The sequence below is a fragment of the Taudactylus pleione genome, unplaced genomic scaffold, assembly GCF_031769625.1.
Source record: "Taudactylus pleione unplaced genomic scaffold, aTauple2 ptg000016l, whole genome shotgun sequence".
NCBI lineage: Eukaryota > Metazoa > Chordata > Amphibia > Anura > Myobatrachidae > Taudactylus > Taudactylus pleione.
In genome coordinates, this window is record NW_028284418.1 from 1,186,055 (window position 1) to 1,194,736 (window position 8,682).

An 8,682-nucleotide genomic window follows, 5' to 3' on the forward strand; every position below is an offset into this window, starting at 1 on the left:
GATTTGTATTAATATGACACACTCCTATAATTCTTCTCAGTCCCTTTCCAAATAATTAGGATATCACTGATAAGTCATTTATATCAGGTGATCTTATTCATATAGACCATCTTTTCATACATGATAGATGTCCCCCAGTTACCCATGCATATATAAAATCACACATCTGGGTGCGAATGTGTTGCCATTACTAAGTACCTGGGCATGATATTGATCCAAATAAGTAAATACATTTTTGAAATTGCAACTTATTATTATGTTTCATGTAAGTGTTCAGATCACTCTCCCTCCCCCCTGGATGTTACCAAGATTACTGACAATGTAAACCTTTTTTTTTTTTTAAATGTATGGATAGAGCCCATTTATGAGCCAAGGGTTACAGAGTGTTCAAGACAGAAGATACAAAAGACATGTTTGGGTAACAAGCTGCACATACCAGCAACACAACCACTATTTGTAATAGATCCAACTGAGCAGCATTCAGAGACGGACACCTTTCTGGACTATGCATTACACTGCAAAAATACAGTCTTCAGATGCACTAGGATGGAGTTTGCCTGCTCTCCCCATTCCGGTTATTAAATCCTGAGCCAAGCCCCAACAACAAGTGTAGCCATGCCAGTGTGATCTTCCTGCACAAGTACAAGTATGGGTCAGTTTATTTAGAAGCCTTTGCGATGGACAATTAAAGATCCAGACTCATCAGACTCCTGCTTGCTTCCACATCTGTTGGAAGGTTGGGATAGAGGCCAGGATGGAGCCTCCAATCAAAGCTGAATAATTACCCTCTGGTTATGCAAAAATGTTGATTTTCATTGTGCTTGGGGCTAATGCAGTGATTTCTTTTTGCATTCTGTCAGCAATTCCTGGATCCATGGTGGTACCTCCAGACAGTACGGTGTTAGCATACAGATCCATACGGATATCCACATCACATTTCATAATGGAGTTGTAGGTTGTTTCATGGATTCCACATGATTCCATACCAAGGAAGGAAGTCTGGGAGAGTGCTTCTGGGCATCTGAATCTCTCATTACCAATGGTGGTGACCTGCCCATCAGGAAATTCATATATTTTATCCAGAGAAGAGGAAGAAGCAGCATTAGCCTTTTCTTGTACAAAATCTAGAGCCGCATAACACTGCTTCTCTTTGATGTCACAAATTGTTTCTCTCTCAGCATTCTCTCTCAGCATTGGTAGTAAAGCTATAACCTCTCTGTCAGGATTTCCATGAGGTAGTCAATCGTCATGTCTAGCCAGGTCAAGATGCAATATAACATGGGGTAGTGCATGACCTTTGTAGATTGGCACAGTGTGAGTGACACCATCACCAGAGTCTGTCACAATACCAGCTGTACATCCAGAGGCATACAGAGACAGTACAGCCTGAATGGCAACATACATTGCAGGAGTGTTGAAGGTCTAAAACATAATCTGTGTAATTCTCTCTCTATTTGCTTTGGGGTTAAGAGGCGCTTCAGTTAGCAGAATTGGTGTTCTTCTGGGGCAATCCTAAATTCATTATAGAAGGTGTGGTGCCAGATCTTCTCCATGACATCCCAGTTTGTGACAATTCCATGGTCAATTTGTTATTTCAGGGTCAGGATACCCTCTTGCTCTGAGCTTTATCACCTACATAACTGTCTTTCTGGCCCATTCCGACCATAACACCCTGTTGTCTGGGGCGCCCTATAGTGGATGGGAATACAGCACAGGGAGCATCATCACCAGCAAGGCCAGCTCTGCACATTCCAAAGACATTGTCAACAACCAGTATGACAGTATCGTCTTTCATGATAATCATGTACTGCGGGTGGAGCAGTTGCTGTGCACTTGCTGAGAGCTATGTGAGTGGCCACTGAACTCTGTAAATAAATTTTTATTTAAGATGACTCGTGTATGATCTGCTGTCAGCATTCATTTGTCAGATTATGCTTTATCTCATTCCCTAACCACTTATAACCCATTTTTATGTGTGATAGCCATGTACAATGACTGCACATCAATGGTGTACAAAAATAAATTATAATCCCACTTTACCTTTTTAGCACTTGGGTGAAAACTTTTAAATATGCATTTAAAGTACATATTACTTTAGAAAGATATAAAATATTTAATTGATGGGGTTTTTTTTAATTACAATACTGTTTATAATATGAAACAGCAAATAAGATACATACAAGCAACATACAGCCAAAGCCAAAAGTTTAGAGAATGACACAAGTATTGGTTTTCACAAAGTTTGCTGCTTCAGTGTTTTTAGACCTTGTTGTCAGATGTTACTACTGTATACTGAAGTAAAATTACAAGTGTCAAAGGCTTTTATTGACAATTACATTAAGTTTATGCACAGAGTCAATATTTGCAGTGTTGACCATTCTTTTTCAAGACCTCTGCAATTCACCCTGGCATGCTGTCAATCAACGTCTGGGCCACATACTGACTGATGGCCGCCCATTCTTGCCTAATCAATGCTTGGAGTTTGTCAGAATTTGTGGGTTATTGTTTGTCCACCCGCCTCTTGAGGATTGACCACAAGTTCTTAATGGGATTAAGGTCTGGGAAGTTTCCTGGCCATGGACTCAAAATTTCAATGTTTTGTTCCCCGAGCCACTTAGTTATCACTTTTGCCTTATGGCAAGGTGCTCCATCATGCTGGAAAAGGCATAATTAGTCACCAAACTGTTCTTGAATGGTTGGGAGAAGTTGCTCTTGTAGGATGTTTTGGTACCATTCTTTATTCATGGCTGTGTTCTTAGGCAAAATTGTGAGTGAGCCCACTCCCTTGGCTGAGAAGCAACCCCACACATGAATGGTCTCAGGATGCTTTACTGTTGGCAAGTAATCTTTGCAATATAGAGTACCACGGGCTGTGGAGAGACCAGGGTAATCAAATCTAATGGGTAGCAAGCTCTCCAAACATCAACTACATGGAGTTGTTGGGATATGTAGGGGAATCCAACCCATGGAGGGGGGCAGGAGCAACAGATGAGGAGCTCCTATCCATGGTTGGTGAAAAAACTAAAGTAAATTCTCACCCAAAAATAATAGAAGTGTCTAAATGCCCATACAGTAAACAGATGTGAAAACATGGCTTAGAGCAGTGATTTTCAACCTTTTTCAACTCTAGGCACACAACGCAAGATTTTAAAATTACCAAGTCACACCACCAGGCGATACGGCGTGCGTGACCTATGAAAAAACATACATATTGGCTCCAACAGCCATTGGCGCCCACGGGAATAAAACACACTACAGTGGCCTCCACAGAATAAACAAAACCATCACATTGCTCCCCACAGAAAAAAAAACCTTGGCTGGCCCCCACAGAAAAAAAAAACAACAACATTGGCCCCACTAAAAAAAAAAAAAAACCTTGGCTGGCCCTCACAGAGAAATAGCATGCACATTAATCAACAAAACAAAATATCTGTCCCTCAGGCAGGCAGGCGGGAGGTAGAGAGAGAGCCGGCTGGCTGGTGGAGCGGGCAGGAGCTGTGATGTCATGCTGCCGCGTCTAGGCAGGTGACTGCCCAGGCGCACTTGAGCCTCCCAGAGGAGCTCAGTGTCAGCCCGGGCCACAGTACTGTATAATGTGCACGGCGGTTCTTACCACCGCCGTGGCACACTTAACAACCGCCCGTGGCACAGTAGTTCAAAAACGCTGCCTTAGAGAGTATACATTAGGGGCATAGACATTACATAACAAATACTTAGAAGAATCAACGTGACATCAGCAATCACATAGCGACACCTAAGGGTCAGCCATAACAGCATGTACTGTAGTGGGCAAGCAGCTTGTAATCAAAATAATAACCCCTCTGGCCTTGGAACTGTATGTAGCTGTGGCTAGGACAGACGACGGTAACATATTCAATTTTAAAATCTCTGGCGGTAGAAGATGAGCTTCTTGTATAAGCTTGTAAAAAGTTTGGTTAAATATAGAAAAATGTTCTTCCTCTTAATAGGCAAGTTAATACCACCCACGTTCCATGTATCAAATGTTAGGCTAGACACAATAAGGAAGCAGGGAAATATAACATGTCAATAGCCAGCAAAAATAGCACACCACAAGTAGTCATAAATGCCATTTTGCAATAATTCTGCAAAGCAGCCGTCAATGGCCATTAGGACTAAAAAGAGAGAGAACTTGGCAGAACACAGGACAAGATGGAGGGATAGGGAATCAGAAAAACTGAGAATAAAAAAATAAAATATAATAACATAAAAATGTTCAGTAAAGAGGGTATTCCAATATCCACAAAGCATAACAAATAAAGACTTCCAATATAAAGAAGCAGATGGCATACATTTACATCATCAATTACTGAAAATCTAAGATTTTCGGAGTTTGATGAATAAAGGAATTTCGTCATCTCCATATTAATATATTGGGAGTGTGAAAATGAATGGAGACTGACTTAGCTAGGAGATATCAGTGATATCTCCTGCGTTAAGTATTTTAATGAATACAAGTGAAATATAAAATTCCTGCTGAAGGTAAGGCCACCGCGGCTGCTATGTAAATGCGTTTAGCCAGAGCAGCAGTGGAGCTGAGATGTCCAGCGTCTGTTCACATGAGAGCTGGGGCCAGAAGTTGGGAACTCTTGATGTTGAAGAGCTTACTGCACAATGAGGCATGGATTTATCAACCTTTTACGGACCTTCAGTAAGTGATAAAATTTGATTCTAAGGGCATGTAATAATAAATTAATTAATTCTTAGTCAAATAATTTTTTGTCAACCCTCTATTAGAGAGACTCCCTAATTCATTCACAAATGTTCTCATAAAAGCAACAGGTAATATTTTATAAAAACTAATATCACCAAGCAATATTAATACCTCTGACATCTAATCAATCTCACATTTTGAGGTCTGTCATGCAATATCTACATGCTCTTTTAGAGTAAAGAGCATTATCTTTAAGAGACTGGCCAGGCAATATGGTCCAAAGAATTTGACAGCATTGTCAAGAGTTGCAGCTCCTGGTATTATGATCTGCAGAGCACGCATGCGCAGAACAAAGAGCCTTTGGACTATGACACACCACTTTCCCCTTTAAAGAAGGTACCCACCTGGCACTTAGTGGTACTGATTACCTGTGTTCTGACCCAACTTGCATCTGGATTCTGAGAGGACTAATTACCTGTGTACTGACCCGGGATGTATTTGGATGCTGTGAGAGGACTAATAACCTGTGTACTGACCCGGGATGTATTTGGATGCTGTGAGAGGACTAATAACCTGTGTACTGACCCGGGATGTATTTGGATGCTGTAAGAGGACTAATAACCTGTGTACTGACCAAGCTTCTATTTGGATTCAGAGAGAACTGATTACTTAGCATTTGGATTCTGAGAGCAGAGTCGCCAAGAAAGAAAGGGGGTTACTAATTACTCAGGCCCGGCCTTTTTGGAAGGGCCCAGGGGCGGGTCTGCCGCCGATCCGCCTCCCGCCTACCTGTCAGCAGCAGCAGTCTCCTCTGCCTGTGGGGAGGGAGGGGGGGGGGGGGGAGCAGTCAGAGAGCGGTGAGACACCAACTTTCAGGCTATGCCATGGTCTGATCAAGATAAATACCCATATTAAAGATATTATGTATGTTGACTCAGAGTAGGTGATGGGGAACATATATCTCTATCCCAAAATCCTAGATTAAGGAGTTTCATTTGACGGATTAATTGAGGCATCCAGAGTGTTTTATTACTACCTCCCCCGATGGGGGTATATGGAAACTGCTCAAGATCCACAATTCTTAGATCTCTATTATGTTTATGCAAAAAATTACAACACGAAAACAGGGCTGCTTATCGGGTATTTGCTCTAATTGCAGAAAAGTAATTTGGTGGACACATTTAGGAAAATAGGATAATGTAGTAATTTTGCATGATCTTCCCTGTCTAATGCCCATAAAATAAAGAGATACCGGTATGTAAAAAGAACTGAAAGCTTCTGTAGAAAATAAAGCAATAAATGGAAATGTGCTCTGCTTGGCTGGCAAAATAGCACAAAGAGATTAAAGAATGGTGAGGCATGGACTCATTTTTTCCATTTTGCTTATACAGTACATCCATTATGGTTTTAACAATATCAGGGACTTAGGGAGGCTGCTGGAGAGTAGAGTTATGGAATACAGTGTTCCTGTGCACACTGAAAGTTTCTGCAGATCAGAACTTCAGGAAATGTCACTGTCATGTGATTACAATACTTAGCACACACAGAGGCATCTTGTTATTTCATGCTTGCATCTAGCAAGGCAGCTGCCACTAATCAACACATAATATCCACACAACAATATGCGCAAACAGGCATGCATAGAGAGCATTCTCATACCTATGTATTTAAGGAGTAAGTAATTCCACTTTACCATTAATATAGATGAAAGCTGTATATAACTGAGCTAAATAATAATACATGAAATATGAAGAGCAGTAATTGAGATGCATCAGGATCTGTATTAGCAGCATATGTGCTCACTTTATAAGTCATATAAGCAGGTGCAAAAGGTGTCTAACAGGTGTATATGTGCATAATTGCTGAATAAGACATGTTTGGATGAACCAAATAACACACATTAGTGAATTTTGCTCATCTGCACTCTGGCTCTCCGTCATAAGGCTCAATGCGTACTTAAGCCTCACACTCTGCAATTACGCATTTGAGTGCTTTCTGGGAATACATAGTATGAATAAAAGCAAAATGAGCCATGCCATCTGCCATGTGGTGTGCATTCTGCATCAGTCCCTTACTGTCAATAAATCATGGAAGGGTGTTCTGAGCCCCCCAGGCCTTTATTGAGTAATTTGGGCTGTCATGCTCCCAGCCTACTGGTGCTGGATGCGGCCATGACGGGCCGCCTATATACTTTCCTTGTGCAGCTGCGTCATCCTTGGAGACAGAAGTAGTCCTACATCCGTAGCCTATGGAGTCCTTAAGGACCAATATTGTGATTGTGACTAATCCAACCATAAAGACCATGACCACCCCTTTCTGGCTGTCAGAGTTGCTCTTTTGGTCTGTGTGGTATCCTCAGATGTTGTAGGAGATTCAGCTGTGGAAAGCCAGGGTAATAATGAACAATAGACCTCATTTTACAAGAACATTTAATTATTATTATTTTTAATGATAATAATGGTGTCACAAGGGTTCCACAGCACCTTACAAACTACATAAAAAGAATGAGCAAAACAAGAAACTGTGACTTCAGTATGAAACGTTGCAGTACAAGGACATGGTTTATAGACATTGCTGCATTAGTGCTTATAATACTCAAATGAGCAGCAGAGCGGCAGAAACCAAGGATTAGTTGCCATGGTAGGGAGTATCGAGTAGATGATAGTATAAGTAAGGGAGGGAAAAACACGAGGGAAGATGGCCCTGCTTGTGAGCGCTTACAGTCTAAAGGGGAAGGGCAGACAGATGGGTGACACAGATGGGGTAGATAGTGAGGAAGGAGCAGTGGGTTAGGAAGAGAGTTGGATGGCTTTGATGAAGAAGTGGGTCTTGAGAGCCTGTTTGAAGCTTTGTATTGAAGTGGAGAGTCTGATAGGCAGAGGGAGAGAGCTGCCGAGGCAGGGAGCAGCACAAGAAAAATCTTGAAGGCGGGAGTGAGAGAAAGTAATCAGTTGGCAGGAAAGGCGACATTCATTTGTTGAGCGAAGTGGGTGGGAGTGTGAAGGGAGATAAGGTCAGAGATGTAACTGGGAGAGGAATGGGTGAGGGCTTTGTAGATGAGTGTGAGAAGCTTGAATTGGGATCTGAAGGGGAAGTGGAGCCAGTGTAGGGCTTGTAGGAGATGGGAAGCAGATGTATAATGTTTGGAGAGGGAGATGAGCTGGGCAGCAGCACTGAGGATAGATGGAGTGGGGAGAGGTGGAACCCAGGGAGGCTACGGTAGTGCAATCTGGAGATGAGGGTCTTCATTACCTCCAAGATGAGAAAGGGTCTGATCCTAGAAATACTTCTGAGATGGAAATGGCAGGACTGTGAGAGGTACTGAATGTGTGGTTTGAAGACGGCACACTTGAGGCCTAGAGGAGATGGTTGTGCTGTCAATAGATAATTAAATTGTGGGAGATGAGGTTATTCGACAGGGAGGGAAAATGATCAGCTCAGTTTTAGACATGTTTAGTTTAAGAATGCGCTGGGAAATTAATGAATAAATAGCAGAGAGACAGTTGGAGATACGGGTGAGGGGAGAGGTGAAGAGGTCAGGGAAGGAGAGGTAGATCTGAGTGTAATCAGCATTGAGATGATATTGGAGGTCAAAGGAGCTGATGAGCTCACCTAAAGAGGATGTATAGAGAGAGAATAGAAGAGGTCAAATAAGAGAACCTTGGGGGACACCTGCCATTAGTGGAAGTGGGGGTGGGAGTGGAGCCATGAGAGAAGACGGAGAAAGAATAATCAGAGAGGTACGAGGACAGCCAGGAGAGGGCAATATCATGCACCAAGCGATTGAAGGATTTGCAGGAGTTGGGGGTCCACAGTGTCAATAGCAGCAGAAAGGTCGAGAAGAATGAGAGAGTAGTGGTCCTTGAATTTGGCAGCAAGGAGTTCATTGCTGACTTTTCGAGGTCAGTTTCAGTGGAGTGGACAGGATGACAGCCAGACTGAAATGGGTGAAGCAGGAAGTGGGAGGATGATTAGGCAGTTGTAGACAATGCACTCAAGGAGCTTGGAGG

The 8,682-nt window shown here is 42.4% G+C and overlaps 1 pseudogene; it reads right to left on the reverse strand.

Moving 5' to 3' along the window:
• Nucleotides 1–662: 662 nt before the first annotated feature.
• Nucleotides 663–1,795, reverse strand: LOC148540852 (actin, cytoplasmic 1 pseudogene; annotated as a pseudogene).
• Between the last annotated feature and the right edge of the window lie 6,887 nt (nucleotides 1,796–8,682).